General features: G+C 45.0%; 1 protein-coding gene across 4 annotated transcripts in view; it reads left to right on the top strand.

Moving 5' to 3' along the window:
• DPF3 (double PHD fingers 3) overlaps positions 1 to 17,296 on the top strand; it is a 194,502-nt gene that overhangs the window by 8,449 nt on the left and 168,757 nt on the right. The window contains exon 1 of one of the 4 annotated variants that reach the window (XM_072963370.1): positions 17,209 to 17,296. The exons of the other annotated variants lie outside the window; for them this stretch is intronic. The gene's annotated coding sequence lies outside the window, so the exon portion shown is untranslated. Of the gene's footprint in view, positions 1 to 17,208 lie in introns of those variants that run through there. 4 annotated transcript variants of the gene reach the window in all.

The raw sequence follows: 17,296 nt of genomic DNA, 5'->3' as shown, positions 1-17,296 counted from the left end.
TATCTTCACTCTGCCCTCTTCTGTGATGGGCGTATCTAGGCTTCCCCTGGGTGGGCTGGGCAGAGCCCTTGAGGGGCCTCACCCACACCCCAGACAATCTGTCTCCCTCAGGGGGCTTTCTTGAGGGTGTGACTTTCCATCTGGACAGATATGGGCATTGGGATGGAGGCTCTACCAACCACCCTGCAGTGGTCAGGTCTTGGTCCTGTGATCCTGTGGAATGTTCTATGTCCTGGACCTGAAAAGAAGTCCTCATACTGAAGCCTGGATACTGAAACTCACTTCTCAGCTGATTGACTGGAGAGCCAGCTTGCCAGATCTTGGGCCCTCACGTAGTTTCTGAACAAGTGAATGAATGGATACAGGAATACGGGATGTCAGCCAGTACCAGATTGCTCCTTTTGGGTCTGTACCTTCAATTCAATACGTATTTACTGAGTGTCTGCCGTGGAAGTGTGGGTGCTCGGGATCAAAGGATGTGTAAGACCCAGGTCTTGACATTCAGGCATTTTTATCTTGAGGGAAATGAGATTCTTGTAAGACAAGGCAGGTAAGCACATGTGGAAATAGAAACACAGCGACTTGTTGAAGGAGCATAAAGGGCAGTGGGTTAATTCTGAATGAGGGGATCAGGAGAACTTCAGGGACGAGATGGTTTTTAAGGATTTCAGTGAAAAGAGATGAGAAAGGAAAGCAAGTCTAGACTGGTAAACAGCAAGGGCAAAAGTTCTGATATATGACAGTGCCCACGGCTTGCCACAGACCAGGGCTGGCAGCCCCAGTCCAAAGCCACTTCTCCCTTCAGCCAGGGTGGCTCCAAATCCATCTCAGACAACACCGAATAATCCCAGGAATTTTTTCCAGGCGTCTGACCCTGGGGCAAGGCTCAGGGCAGACATTCCTTTCCTTCAGACTTTACTAGGGCCCCATGTTGCTGGATTCTTCTCTTTGGAGGGTATGTAGGACAAACTCAAGGATGCCCTGGAGTTGTTGAAGGAGTGGGTAAGCTCCCTGCCCTAGATCCATCAGTTTCCATAAGATGTTTTTTTGCCTGTCCCCAGCCGATCTCACTGCCAGGACAAGCATCACCCTCTTCCAAGGCTTTGCTCATGCTGTTCCCTCTCTAGAAAGGCCTTCCTCTCATTTCTGTTTGTCCAAATGCATTCACCCTTCCCCAGAGGCCCAGACTCCTTCTGTAAGGAAATACACCTTTTTCTGAGCTCCCAAATCATATCCCCTGCTGAGGGCAGGGTTGGAGACTGGCCTCTTCCACGTCAGGGGCATGCCACAGGATGAAGGAGAGAATGGAGCTTCCTACTATCCCAGTTTTATTACAAACAAGTATCCAGGGTCAATGTGTCTTTAACGCATTAAAGAAAATCTTGCAACCCCCCTGATTGTTCATGTTCTCAAGGTAACTGCTTAGTTACCTTTCAGAGAGTGGGAGGAAGCCAAGAAAGAGAATTCTTAATCTTAGGGAGCAGGACTGAGTGCAGAAATGTCTTGGAAATGGAAGATTCCCTTGGCTCCCTGCTCCAGCAGCACTGCAGCCCATATATAACTGTGGGCGAGCTCCCCCTCTCCGAGTCGCTTATCTCTGCCTCACATTCACAGACTCACCAGCCTGGAGTCTCCCTGGATTTTGGCCAAGCCAGTTGGGAATGCATAATAGCCGAGATACGGGATGGGGTGAGCCCGCCATGTCCTTGCACGCCAAGGTGAAGGTCTTCCCTCTCCCCTTCCCCACTTCTAACCTTTTCTCTGGCATTGGGATCTAATCTTTGTGGTCCCACCTCTCTCATCTTTGAAAGAGGAGCGATTCAGATTCCACATTTGCTGGTGGCTGTGCTAGTAATTATGGACACCCCTTGGAGAATGGGAGGGAGGCTCAGGTGAGCCAGTTGGGACCAAATGGCATTTAGCTAGCTACCATTTTGAAATCTCAGCTAAAAGGCCTTGTGAGTTTACAACCTTCTCTGTAAAATCTCCCGCAGTTCACTCGCTGTTTGGTTTTGCTTGAGTGTCCTTGTTTTGCTTTTTGTCCTGGCAGAAATAGGGACGAGAAAAGGAAAGGCCCCTGGAAAGAAGATTCTAGCCTGATGGGAGAAGGGCTGCTGGGAATGGGGGAGGGGTCCTGGAGCCTACATTAGAGGTAGAGGTGTAGGGGAGGCAGATGGTGTGGGATCCTGCTGTTAGTGTTCCTGCTTTGGGAGTGGCTCTGTTTTGGGGTGCACTGGACGCAGTGGTTGATAGAACTTACAGAACAGTTGTGGAAGCTACAGCTTCCTTGTTGAAGATGTCTTGGACGCTATTAGAAAGGATAGCTTCCATCCCATAGACAAAAGCTGAGTCACTAGCTAGAGTTACCAGGGGTTTTCTGGTATGTTCTTTACTTCCAGTGCCTTTAACTTAACACCGTGGGATTTGGGACAATGAGTTCTCTTTAGGTGAGTGGGGCAGTATCAACGCATGGGATTGTAACCAAGTCAAATGCCTTTGTCTGTTGTTGGAGGTGTTTATATTAAGTGTGTGAGTGAGGGAGGGGGGAAGGAGAGAGGGAGAAAAAGAGAGAGAGAATGTGAAGCGTTTACCCTAAAGCTACAGGTGTGGGAGTGGGGTAAAGTGATGGGTTGGTTGGTTATAGGACAAGATGCTGTTGATGTTTGTTTCTAGGATGGTTTGATCTGTGTGAACCTTATGATTTTTTGTTTGATTTCATGTTAATATTCCTCCCTGTATTAGTCTGCTTGGGCTGCCAATAAAGTACCAAGAACTGAGAGTCTCAAACAGCAGAAATTTATTACCTCATGACTCTGGAGGCCAGAAGTCCAAGGTCAAGGTGTCAGTGGGGTAGAATCCTTCTGAGGGTTGTAAGGGAGAGCTGTTCAGGTCTCTCTTAGCTTCTGGTGGTTTGCTTGTCATCTTTGGTGTTTCTAGGATTGTAAAAGCATCACCTCGATCTCTGCCTTCATCTTCATCTTCATGGCATTCTCTCTGTGTTCATGGCTCGGTGTGCAAATTTCCCCTTTTCATAAGGACATCAGTCATGTTGGATTAGGGCCCACCTTAATTGCCTCATATTATCTAATTAGGTCTGCAGTGACCCTGTTTCTGAAAAAGGTCACATTCTGAGATACCGGGGGTTCGGACTTTAACATATGTATTTTAAGAGGGTACAGTTCAACCCATAACACCCCCCTTCCTACTTCTAAAAAAAGTGTTGTTGTTTTTTAAGGGGTTTTTATTTTTGAAAAAGAAAGACCTCTACGTGATTAAAAAAAAAAAAGAATTAAAACACGACAGACAATAAACTAGAAGAGAAAAGTAAATCTAAGACTCCCTTGCATCCTTAGACCCTAGATATTCTAACCAGAGCCAACCACTGCCACTCATTTTGTTTCGTCCCTATGTCTTTCTGGAGATGTACTATGAGCATAAATGTATATCTGTCCTTCTATTTTTCCCTTAGAATAGTTGCATTCTAAATGCCCCGTTCTGCACCTTGCTTTTTCAATGTAACAATGTATTTCAGAGATCCATATCAGTAGGTATATGTCTGTCCTATTTTTAACAGATGCATGATATTTCATTGTGTGGATATACCATGATTTATTAATTTCATCTCTTTTTTTTAAACATTTTTTATTGAGTTATAGTTACTTTACAGTGTTGTGTCAAATTCCAGTGTAGAGCATAATTTTTCAGTTATACATGAACATACATATATTCATTGTCACATTTTTTTTCACTGTGAGCTACCACAAGATCTTGTATATATTTCCCTGTGCTATACAGTATAATCTTGTTTATCTTAATTTCATCTCTCTTGATGGACATTTAGGTGATTTCCAATCTTGGCCGTAATGAAAACATCTACCCATGGGTATAAGTCATCTATACATATCCTTCCTAAAGTTTTTATATATAGTATATAAATTAAGTATGTTTAAGAAATATTTAAGTTCTTACTATGGACAAATATTTGATATTTCATCATATTGATTATTTGTATTTATTCAGCCCAGTGACTTGTCCTAAGTCCTTACTGAAAATTCTTGCATATTGAGCTCTAGTTTTGATTATTCTTTAGCATAGGTTCCTAGAAGTAGGTCAGATAATCTGGAAATTGTTAAGTCTCTGGCTCCTTATTACCAAATTGTATTCCAGAAATGTACCAATTTATGTTTTTGCCAGCAGAGTGCCTATCTTGCCCTACAACACTAGCCTTTATCAAACAAACAAAAAACTTTGCTAATTTGGTATGTGAAATATGGCGTTTCATTGTTTTAATATTTTACTTGTTTATGAGCTATTCTTATTTCCTCTTTTGTGGTTTGTTTGTGTCCTTTGGCCTCTTATCTGATTTGGTCTTATTTATTTATTTATTTATTTATTTATTTATTTATTTATTTATTTATTTTTGTGGAGGGGAGTTAATTAGGTTTTTATTTGTTTATGTTTTAATAGAGGTACTGGGGATTGAACCCAGGACCTCATATGTGCTAAGCATGCACTTTACCACTGAGCTCTACCCTTCCCCCATCTGATGCAGTCTTAATGCTATTTATATCAATTTGTGTGGGAATTTTACATATTGATATTGATTTGTCATATCTGTCATATATGTGGCAGATGTTTTCATTAGTGGTTTGACTTTTAAAAAATTCTTTTAAGCCGTTAGTGTGGTATAATTTACATACAATAAAACACTCATTTTAAGTACCTAGTTCTACGAGTTTTGACAAGTGTATATACCCATATTAACCACAACCACAACAGAATCTTTCTATCATCCCCCCAAATTCCCTTGTGTCTCTTTGCAGTCCACCCCATCTCTTGCCCCAGGCAACCATTGATCTGCTTTCTGTCTCTATAGATTTGTTTTGCTGGTTCTAAAATTTCATATAAATAGAGTCGTACAGTATATATTCTTTTGAATCTAGCTTATTTTTCTCACCCTATTTTTTTTAAGATTTATTTATGTTATTGTGTATGGTAGTAGTTTGTTCCTTTTTATTCCATTAGATAAATATACCACAATTTTTTTATCCATTCACCAGCTGATGGACATTTGGGTTGTTTTCAGTTTTTGGATACTATGAATGAAGCTGCTGTGAGCATCTCTGTATAAGTCTTTTTGTAGGAATATTTTTTCCTCCCTTTCTTCTGGGTGAAGGCTTAGAAATGAAACTGCTCAGTCATTATAGCAAGCACATTTCTATATTAAGCAACTACCATACTCTTCCAAAGTGGCTGAGCCACTTTATATTCTGATCAGCAATGTGTGAGCATTTTGGTGGCTACACATCTTCACCAGCACTTAATGTTACAATTTTTAAAATTTTAGCCATTTTCATGGGTATGATATCTTACAGTTGTAATTTGCAGTTTCCTGATGACTAATGATGCTAAGCATATTTTCCTGTGCTTATTGGCTGTCTGTGCTCTTTTGTGAAGTCGGTTAAACTCTTTGCCCATTAAAAAAAAATGGATCATTTGTCTTCTCAGTACTGAAATGCTAGGACTCTTTATATATTCTGGACATAGGTCCCTTGTCACATATATGTATGATGAACACTTTCAATCCGTGTTTTGCATATTCATCTTCTTAACAGTGTCTTTTTTTTTCATTGTAGTAAAATGTCTATAACATATAAGATGCCATTTTAATCATGTCGAGTGTACACTTCAGTGGCATTAATTACACTCACACTGTTGGGCAACTGTTATTCCTGTCTTTAAAAGTCTTTTAAAGAGCAGAAATTTTTAGTTTTGACAAAGTCCAAATGATTCTTTTCCATTTGTGGTTCTTGCTTTCTATGTCCCGAGAATCTTTGCCTATGCTAAGGTCATGAAGATTTCCCCCTATATTTTTCTTTTGGAAGTTTTATAATTTTAGTGTTTACTTTAATTCTATGGTCCATTTGGAGTTACTTTTTGTGTATTATGTGAGGTCGAATTTAAGCTTTATGTATTTGTTTTTAATACTGATAGCCACTTAACATGAGTAAAAATTAATAACTATTATTTTTTTTAGCCACTGATTTATTTCATTGCTATTTTGCTTAGAAATTCCACATTCCTGTCCCATGCAGCTATCAGATATATATTCATCTATATAATTTCACCTATATAATTTTTTTTTTAAGTTAAAAAATTTTTTTTAACCTCAGTCTTGGATTCACTTGGAGTATGTTTAGGTTTATGTTGAGTTGAGGGACTAATTTGATTCCTCCTCAATAATTAATTGAATAGTGGGAAAGGCAGTTCCTATTTAGGACATACAGTGGGAAAAGGGGAGAGCTTTTGTGAAGTGGCAGCCCTTTGGGCTTGCCTGGGGAGGAGTTGTGGGAGACATGCCAGAGAAGCTGGCCTGGGCAGCCTGTAGAGGACCCCTGTACTCAGTACCCTTGGGGGTCATGAGCCACTGAGAGATACGATGGGAGTGTTGCTTTAGCATTGTGTAGGTTGGCTTTGACTGGGGAGAGCTCAGAGGTGATGGAGGAAAATACAGGAAACTAGAGGATGGCCAAGTCCCAGGTGTTGGTTGAGTCCCTAGTAAGTGCCCCGCCAAGTGAGAGTCTTTGGCTTTGCACAGGAAAGAATTCAAGCTATAGCTGAGTAAAAGTAGATTTATTCAGAGAGATGCACACTCCATAGACCAAATGTAGGCCATCTCAGAAGGCCAGAGAGGCCATGAGGTGGAGTGTTGTTAGTTTTTATCGGCTTGATAGGTTCATATGCTAACAAGTGGGAGGATCATTCCAACCACTTTGGAGGGAAGGGGCTGGGATTCCCAGGAATTGGGCCATCACCCACTTTTTGACCTTTTATGGCCAGCCTCAGAACTGTCATGGCACCTGGGGGTGTGTCATTCACCATGCTGATATATTATAATGAACATATAATGAAACTCAAGGTCTACTGGAAATGAGCTCTCCTACCGTCTTGGGCCTCAAGGTCTATAGGGAGTTGACTTTTCTACCATCTTGGTGCTAAGTGCTATGTCGTTCCTTTAATGGCTCTGTCCTGCCCGCTTCCCTCCTGTATCAGAGGGATGAGGACTGAAAGTGGGAACCGCCAATTTCTAGCATCAGAGAGGGGCTGATTGTGACAGAGAGGAGGGGTGGGGGTGGGAACTGCCAGTTCTGAATTTCAGAAGGGGTGAAGCTGGAAGGAGGAGTTAAAGATTGACCTTGAGATTCAGGTTGAGCTGTTGGGTAGAACTTTTTTGCTTTAGCCAGAAATAAAGAAGGCTGGAGAAATTGGCTTTCCAAGGGGATAAAAGAAACTTTAAAAAGATGCTTTTAGAGAAAAATTATGACATTCTTTGAGAGTATAATCAGAACACTTCCTTATATTTTGTACATTTTAAAGTTTCCAAAATGCTTTTACATACTTCTTCCTTTTGAATTTTTCATTAATACATGGTGTCGTAGGCAGGACAGATGTTACCCCACTGTCTGTCCCACAGCTGAGGGAGGAGAGGCTGGGGGAGGTTAGCAGGCTGACCCCAGTTCTGTTCTCTGAGTTTCAGGCACTTGTGGTGTGAGGAGCAGGAAGCCTGCAGTAAATTCTGATTTGGCTTCTACCCACTTGCTGGGGGAGTGTGGCCAGCCTCTTCCCACCCTCAGCACCTCAGCTTTCTTATCTGTTAAGTAGGGTCGATAATATCTGTACCCTTATCCTCACACAATGGAAGGCCAAACAAAATAACCTACACAAAAGAGAGCTTGCAAATATAAAGCAGGATGCAAATATCAATCTTATTAAGGTTATTTTTTCATCAGACTAGGGCTGGGAATCAGTTGGTCCCAGGATGCAGAGATGAAAGTACCCAGGGTCATGCTGACCCTGTAGGCTGAGTTGCTGCTGAGGTGTCCAGAGGTACGGGCCACCTCCCAGGGAATGGGCAGGGGGTACAGAGCTCTGAGACATGGTGAAGATGCCCATTCAACCTCCAAGGCTGGAGGCCTTCAAGGTCAGCGTTGGGACATCTGAGGGCTCACATGTACTGGGAAAAACTGTGGATTTGGATTCAGAGGCCTTGGGTTTGAAATGATTTTCACCATTTCCTTATCTTTGAAACACCACATTATACACCCTGGAAATACAGAACTGCTTAAAAGTTTCCCAAACTTGCTGTGTCCTATGCCTTTGGTCAAACTCCTGCTCCTTCAAAGCAGAGGTTAGAGAGAGAGAGAGGCTGGAAGATGCTGTACTGCTGGCTTTGTGGAAGGGACATAAGCCAAGAAATGCAGGTGGTCTCTCGAAGTAGAAAATGGTAAGGAAACGGATTTTCTCGGAGCCTCCAGAAGGAACCAGTCGTACTGACACCTTGACATTGAAACTGATTTTGGACTTATGATCTCTAGAACTATAAGATACTAAATGTGTGGTGTTTTAAGCCACTAAGTTTGTGGTCATTTATTATAGCAGCAATAGGAAACTAATACAATGCACTTAAGATTCATCAAAGTTATTGCACGTTTGGATGCATTCCACTGTATGGATGTATCACCACTTGCGTATTCATTTACCAATTGATGAACATTTGGGTTGTTTCCAAGTCTGGGCCATTAGGAATAAAGTTGCTATGAACATTTTTATATATATAGGTCTTTGTGTGGACATATGTTTTCATTTTCCTTGAGCAAATGCCTAGGTGTAGGATTGCTGGGTCATGAGTATATATTTAACCTTATAAGAAACTGCCAACGTGCCTTCCGAGGTGGGTGTCCCATTTAGCATTCCCACTAGTTATACATGAGAGTCCCAATTATTCTGTATCCTTGCCAGTGTATGGCACATAGCCATTATAATAGATGTTTAGTGGTATCTCACTGTGATTTTAGTTGCATTTTCCTGATGGCTAATGATGTTGAACATTTTTTTTTCCACAGGCTTTTTGGCTATCTTTATTACTTCTTTTGTGAAATGTCTTTTCAGTTCTTTTGGCCATTAAAAAAATTGGGTCATTTGTCTTCTTCTTCTTGAGTTTTAAGAGTTCTTCATATATATCTTTTATCAGATATATGTCTTGCAAGATATTTTCTCCAAGTCTGGTTTATGTTTTTATTTTCATATTCGTGCCTTTCAAAGAGCAGATGTTTTAAATTTTGATCAAGTTCAATCGATATAATGAACTTTTTTCTTTTGTGGCTCATGCTCTTTGTGTTCTAAGAAATCTTTGCTTAACCCAAAGTCACAAAGATTTTCTTCTGTGTTTTCTTCTAGAAGTGTCATAATTTTAGCTCTTATATTTAACTGTATAATCCATGTTGAGTTAATCTTTATATAGGGTGTGAGGTAAGGGGTTAAGATTTTTAAAATCAAAAACTGGGGGAAGGATGCCTTTGACTAGTTTGGATACCAGGTTAATGCTGGCCTCACAAAATGAATTAGTATTGTGCTGGGTGCCACGGGGAATATAAAGGTCAGATCCAGCCCTTGCTGGAATCACACACATAAACATACCTTGAGTATGATAAAGGCAGAGTTTGATTGGCCCCTTGAGGGAACTACAAAGGACCTACTTTTGGCATTCCAGGAAGGAGGAGGCCATGGGAAGCTTCAGAAAAGGCTTCCTAAAAGTGGTGCTTTAGTAGGGCTGCAACTTTGCCTACCTCTGGGGTCACTAGTCAAATGCTAGTCTAGAATGCCGCTCCCTTCAGGGTGCACGGAATAGAAATGGATGGCACCCACCTGGAGTTGTAAAACATAGTGGCCCGGCTAAAGTGAGTCTGCCAGCTGAGAGCCCAGGGGAAGATGGGTGGGGTTCACAGGTGTTTTGTGTTGGAGGGAATTCTCTTAAACTCATGATTGGTTGTTTTATATAAGTATGCTTTTGTTTCCCCCACTTTTTAATTAAACTCCCACTGATCTGCGTTCTCCCCTTCACTGAGTATGGTGCTGGAGGCCCTGGAGAGGAAGGTGGGGAGGACAGGGACCAGCCCTCGTGGAGCTTGCCTGGCTCTATGCTCGGCACCCTAAACGTGCAACCTCATTAGTCCTCCCATCAACTCTGCAGTCGCGGCTTCTTTATTTCCATGTTTTCAGATTAAAAAAACGAGACTCAAAAATGTTAAACGCCTAGCCCAGGGTCAGCCACTAGTCAGGAGCGGAGCCGAGACGACTGTCCTGTCCCCTGGCTCCCCTCGGCCTCTGCAGGACTCTCCCCCATGGCTCTCCCCCATAGCTCTGAGACAACTTCATTTCCGAGGAAGGCGGGCACACAGACAGGAAAGGAATAGGTGCCAGGGGAGGTCAGGATGAGATATTTGTGAGTGGGTTTGTTCTGATTTAGCAAAAACACTGCGCGCTGGGGGCCGGGCCGCGGCTGGCTGGCTGTGTGGTCAGGGTTTGCAAAGCTTCCAAAGATCCTTTTGCTAGAAGGGCTTTAAAAGCTGCAAACTCTCAGCAGTTTCCATCAGTCGGGATTTTTCCCCTCCAGACTGAATTTTGTCAGGGCTTTGCTGGCTTCTGTGTTCCCAGATTGACCCATGTCTCCCTCACCTGAGCGGCACTGCTTAGTCCTCACACCACTTCCTGTCACCAGTGCCTCCCCCGGAAAGGGTTCTTTACCAGCTCTACCTTCTTGTCCTCAACACCCACCTCTCCGCTCTGTCAAAACCCTCTGATTTCTCCAAGGAGCGTGGGGCACGTCAGGGACAAAGGAACGCCAGGACCTAGTTTTGATCCAGATTTGGGGGTTTGCTTCTCTTCCTGGTCTCGTAATTTTACAGGAGGTCCCTGAAAAACAAGGAAGCTAATGCTTCAGGGGCTTGCTGTGCCTGGAAATCAGAGGGCGCCGTGTATGAGAAGGTCCCGAAGTCCCTGACCCTGTTCCAATGTCCCGATCTCGCGGAATGCCCTTGCCCTCAGACCCCCACCTCAGGCGATCTTGCCGGCTTGCCCTGGGCATTGGCTTCCTCATTTGGTCACCATGGGCCCTGCCCCTGGCAACTCAGAGGCAAACAGAGATAGGGCCAGGCCCTGGCTGCCTGGCCTTGAGGTCAGCAGGAAAAGCAACACCTGCATCCGAGAGCCCTCACCCCCACCGCCGCTCCCCAGCCTGCGACGCCCCTGTGCCCGGCTGGCCCTGCCCACCAGCAGCGCTCCAGGAATCCTAAAGTGCAGCCCCAGTGGCTCTCAGTGACTTCATGGGGAGCCATCTGGGTTGGTTCTCCTCACCTCCACCTCCTTCCAGGACTTGCCAAGGATGATGCCTCCAAGCCCCTCCCAGCGCCCAAAATACCAGCCCTGCCTCCTGGCCCTGCCAGAAAATGCTTCTTAGCACATTAGCGGGTTTAGCCGCTGCAGTGGCAGCCATTTAGCAAGCTGCAGAGGCACATAGATTTCATTCTGGAATTCTTTCCAGCTACTCGCTCGCTGCTTTGACAACACTAGGCGGCACCATTACTGGGAACCTGTGGGGCCTGTGAGCTAGAAGTGGCTGGGGGCCTGGGGCTGGGGTGGTGGGCGCAGCGGGTGCCTGAGAGAGGTGGGTGGACAGTACCAGTCTCTTCTCTCTGGCTGACCTCCCCCCTTGCCTTCTGGAACTTGCTTGGAACAGATTTTGGGACGCCAGCAACTTATTTCCAGCTGCCTCCGTGCTGCGGCTTCTGCTTGCACGAGAGACGAGGCAGCAAGACAGAGTGAAAGGAAACAGCCCCTCCAGATATCATCTTGGACTCAGAAGACCTTGCTGCAGTTGCTTCCCTTCCACTTAGGAGCTGAGTGTTCTGGAGCAAATCACCAATTCTTCAGAACTCGCTGTTCTCATCTGCAGAGGGACTCATGTGACCCACCTCTCCACTTTGGTGTGAGGTTGGGGCGTCTACAAGGCTGTGTATGGGAGAGTGTTTTCTAAACTGTAAAGTGGCAAACATTTGCATTCCTGTGAGCTCCTGGAGGGCAGGAACTATGTTTTGTTTATCTTTGAATTCTCCCATCCTGTTGATTTGTTGGATAGAAAAGTAAATGGTAAATTTCTGGAAGATTCTGACCTGCCCATTGGTGGTCAGTGTGGTGAAGAAAAGTAATGCTATGGAGGTATTAATTTGTTAGGGCCGCTGTAACAAAACACCACCGACTTAAACAACAGAAATTTATTGCCTCCTAGTTGGAAGTCTGAGATCAAGGAGGCGGCAGGGTTGGTTCACCGAGGACTATGAGGAATATCTGTTCTAGGTTTCTCTTAGCTTCTGGTGCTTTGCTGCAGACCTTAGGTGCCCCTTGGCTTGTAGAAGCGTCATCTAGATCTCTGCCTTCATCTTCACATGGTGTCCTCCCAGTATGCATGTCTCTGGGCCCAAATTTTTATTACATATCATTTAAAAAAATTTTTTTTTTGGTTTTTTTTTTGGGGGGGAATTAGGTTTGTTTGTTTGTTTATTTATTTAATGGAAGTACTGGGGATTGAATCCAGGACCTCATGCTTGCTAAGCACGCACTCTACCACTGAGCTAAACCCTCCCCCAAATTTCCCTCTTTTTCAAAGACACCAGACATATTGGATTAGGGCCTACCCTAATAACCTCATTCTAACTAGTTATATCATCAGTGGCCCTATTTCCAGTCATGATGGGCAGGGGGTCTTCTGAGCCCAGGGGCCCAGCTGTGGATGGGAAAGACCAAGGCAATGGGCCAGACCTGGCTGGGAAAAGAGTTCTTCTGATGCAGAGGCAGGTGGTTGCTGGGCAAGCGAACCCATTTTCTATCACCATTCTTAGACTTTGGGTAGTAGGGGTCAGAGGTCTTTGTCTCCTAGAGTTGATTTTATTTTTTCCCTTATAAGTATGTCCTCTTAAGTAAAATTGCACCATTTGTGTTTTAGACTTAAATGTAGTAGCTGTTCTTACCCTTCACATCCCTTTTTTTTCCGTGCCCCTCTTTCCCTTCAAGACACTGACCCCGTGCACGCAGGACACCTTCCTTACTACTCAGAAGCATGGGCACACAGTTGCAGGAGTCTGAGGGCTGATGAGGTTCTGTTCTCTGCCCTTCCCTTCCTCCTCTTGTTATGATGTTTGTCCCCCACCAGTCTTCTTCCAGAGCGTCTCTCTGACGAGGTCCCCTTCATTCCATGAGCACCCCCTTTGCCCTGGGTGCTTGCACATCAAGGCACATTCTGGGTGGCGGGGTCCAGATTGAGTGCAGCCCCAGACCACGGTGTTGTTGCTGGTTGTGAGGGCACAGGGACGGCTTTGTGCCCTGCCTTCTGTGTTAGAGTCTTCACTGCCCGCCATTCCTGTCTTTCCCATGACACACTCCAATTTAGGAAGGGGCTGACAAGGAAGAAGGCGTTTATGAAAATAACCCCTGAATAACAAGAGGGAATCTACTGTATTCTTATTACATACAGACACGGTGCCTTTTCCTTATTTATTCCTCTCAGCCCTAAGAAGGGGGTACTTTCATTAGCCTCATTTTGCAGATGAGCTGTTGAGGTTTTGAAAGGCAGTCAAGGAAATGTAAACCTCCCAAGGTTGCTCAGCTAGCGAGGGACTTTTACAGTTCTCAAGTAGAACCTCAAGTGCTTCTCTCTTATCCGCGGGGGACCTCAAAGGGTGGGCAATGGCTCACTTGAATTAGAATGACCTGGAGAACAGAGTGAAAAGTCAGGCTCCTGGCCTCCACCCTAATCTACTGAATCTGGAGAGGGTGGGGTGGGGCTGGGAATCTACATTCCAGAATTGCTCCCCAGGGACTCTTGGGTCTATTTCCTTCCAGTGCCTCTTCCCTTCCTGTTCCACCCAGGCTGCTGAGAACCTGCTGTTTCCCACTGAGGGGTCTACAGTGCAGGGGCACGTGTGCTCTGTAGCCCAGCCTCACGTCCTCCCTCTCTTTCTGGTGTAGAGTAGCCCCGGAAGTTCCAGTGGAGGGGAGCAGAAACTTGCCACCCCCAAAGATGTCTCTCTGGCATATTAATTATTTTAACCTGGCTATTTTCCAAGAAACATCCAACAGGGAAAAAAATCCTGAAAACCAGGTAGAAGTTACCATTTTCTAAGAAACATTTACATGTATGAGGGGAATCTCCATTTGTAAGGGTGTCTCCCTTGCTGTACCAGAAAGTTGACCAGATCTCTAGAAACAGCATCTATAGAGAAGGCAATGACTTCAATCTGCATAACAACCTTACCCTTTTTCACTGTGCGTTTCCTGGTCACCTCCCATAGCTGACACTCCACCACTCCACACCCCCCTCCCCCCCACCACCCCGGCGGCCCTCCCCACACCCCCCCAAACCCCAACATTCTCTTTTGTCTTTAGCTGAGAATGCTAATTAAGGTGAGGACTTCCGTCCTTTTGGAGAGGTACTCAGTTTTCCTGCATTTCTCCCATGTATACATGTTATTAAATTTCTGTTTGATTTTCTCCAATTTTTCTGTCTCAGGTCAAGGTAATTCTTAGATCAGTCAGAAGAGTTTAGAAGGGAAGAGGAAAATTTCTTCCTCCCTGACTTGGACTTGCATCTGGGTTGGGAGAGGGTGGCTGTGTGACCCGTGCTGACCTGCTGGCTTCTGACCCTTCCCTTATGTCCCCATGTCCCTCCCCGGCTCCACTCTGCCCCAAGGCCCCTGGTGGAGGGACCAGGTCTTGGGTCATCAGGCAGTAGTCGGGCGGGGCTGGGCAGGCCTGAACTGTGTTTGGTGATGATGTTAAAGTTTCCAGTGACTGAAAGGGAGTGAATCTTCTGGAGGGAGCCCTGGCAGAAGCGTGGGGTTCACCTGGAGGGCCTCCGTGTAGTCACACATCCTGTTCTTTGCTCTGTCTTTCTCTGCATGCGTCAATCTTCCTCAATGGTCTTTACTCTCGCCTGTATCCACAGTTCCCACCCTCTAATCAGGAAAGAAACACCACTACCAAAGAACTCCCCCAAACAAACAAAAAACCCCCAAACCAAAACCCAGTACATTCCAGCAACTTAAGGAAAATTTGAAGAAAGAAGCGCTGTTGTCCTGTTTACTAAGTGGGCGAAAGTTACTTAATCATCCATAAGCTTTAAGTTCTATCCTGTGGAGCCCCTGCCCCGTCTCTTTTTCTGAGATGCACAAGCACATCATACAGAGGGTAGTCTTCATAGGCTCTGAGGACTGCAGGGGACATCGGAACTAGAATGTAAGCCCCACGAAGGCAGGAACCTGTGTATCCCCAGTGTCTAGAAGGTGTCTGACATGTAGTAGGTGCTCAGCGAACCCTTTTTGACTGCATGAGTATTAGAGCTAAAAGGCACTGCCAAGTTAAGCTTGTCCAGAAGGATCAGATGAACAAACAGAGGCTCCGAGAGATGAAATTGCTTGCCTGAGATTGCACAGCAAACTGGTGGTATGGCTGGGGCTGGACCCCAAATCAACCGGGCTTTTCCCAAACTCCCAAGAATATCAGACGCAAGTCGTGGCTTCTGTAACGTACATTCTTAAGCCCTGAGACGCCTGGCAGGTTCCCTGGTGAAAGAAGCTGTTCAGACCCCCTTCTCATTCCGGGTCCAAGATTTCAGAGGTCCGGATAGAAGCAACAGGCTTCTGGGAGGGTTGTTCCCAGCTCCCAGAGTAGAGGGCATCTCTGAAAATGCTCGCTTGGATTTCTAGGCTGACATTCTAAACACTACCTCATCCTAAAAGTAAATGGTGAACTATTTTCACACTCTATTAAAATTTTAATTTGGAAAACTCTTGTCCTTGGAATGTGAAATTCACCAGGCACTTTATATCCTGCGGGCAGAGCTCGTTACTGGAACCTTCTTGCCAGTCCCACTTGTGAGCCCCACTTGTGGAGAAGGACCAGTGGGATCTGACCAGCATAGTGACTTTTACTGTTTGAGTTCAAAATGTCTTGTTTGTTTAAAAATGTTCACTCGGTTCAGGGTTCTTCTCCCCTCCGCCCCCAACACACACACACTCCTCCTTCACAAGCAGGGCACTTGGACTCTACAGTGGTGGTGGGGGGCGATATGTGAAAAATTAAAATGATTACTGTGAGCATCAATCTGATAGTCCTAATTTCACCTCATTTCTGTGGCCCTCCAACCTGACTCTTACTCCATTTCTGATCTCCCCCTTCCAGACCTTCCGGCCATCTTTGATCCTCCTCTTTCCCTAATTCTCTCTCTGTTCTAGACCTTTACCCCAGTCCTAACCCCCACTGCATCCCTCACCCCATCTCTGAGCTTATCTTTTCCCATCCCTGAGGTCAGGGTAGGGTGACCTCAGGGAGGGAGGGAGATTATCTGGTTTTCGCATTACCTGGTGTTTTTTAAAAGCTGAAAGTTTAGTGGTTTGTTTTTTAGATATTGTTAAAGGGCCCTTCTGTCAAAGCTAGCCAAGTCAAAGGGCAGTATCAAAGTTATGCTGGAGTCAATATCATGCCCCAACCTGTCAGTAATACAAATAATAAAGTATGTATTAAACCTTCGTTACGTATTCAGGACAGCACTAGGCAATTTCTCTAGTGCTATTTTGTTCAAATCCTTAGCAGTCCTAAGAATCAGGTATTTTAATCCTGATTTCATTGATGGGAAAACAGGTACAAACATCTTCAGGAGGTAGCGCACAAGCATACAGTAAATAAGAAGAGCAATTACAGAATTACTAGGTGACACTTGAGTCCTGAATGGGTGAAGTGTCTGCTTCAAGGTCCCCCTTGTGGTTGTCCAACTGATAAGCCTGCTTCGATATCTTAGCGTGGTGTGATGGCTGCCCCTGAAATGCCCAAGACAGAGAAAATTCTCCTCCTTGACCCTGTGGATAGGTGGGCAAGCACTCCCTCGGGCCATGCTAGAAATACACCTGGGAACAGTTTTCCAAAGGGACAGACCATCCTGAGGAATGGTGGAGAGATGAGATTTGGCGCTGAGTTTCTCCCTGATCTTGCTGCATTTTAACAAATATTTAAACACTGGGCAGTATGGGGACTAAAAAGAGACCAGTCTGTTCCCTGCCCTCCGGGAGCTGACCGCGTAGAGGAGCATGACGCAGTTAACTCCGTGGTAAGGCACCCGGCAACGACATGCTGGGGGAGAGTGGCCCAGCACGCGGAGAATCTGGGGAGAGAGTGACTCACAAAGTCACACCACATTTCAGGAGTCATTTGGTGGGGCTTTCACTGGAGGTTTTCCACGCTTCCAGAATGGTGCTGATTGTAAGAACAGCCTCTCCTCTTTCCCAGTGAAAGAAGTTGTAACGATGGAAGATGCTTTCCCAAAGTTTGCAGGACTGAACTTTGTTATTGCGAGAGGTGATGAGGATGGAGATGCTTTGGGTCCTTTGAAGCCCTGAGCTGATGATGTAAG

Source organism: Vicugna pacos, chromosome 6, assembly GCF_048564905.1.
Source record: "Vicugna pacos chromosome 6, VicPac4, whole genome shotgun sequence".
NCBI lineage: Eukaryota > Metazoa > Chordata > Mammalia > Artiodactyla > Camelidae > Vicugna > Vicugna pacos.
Note: the sequence above shows the minus strand (reverse complement) of the source record. Positions and strands in the feature narration are given on the sequence as shown.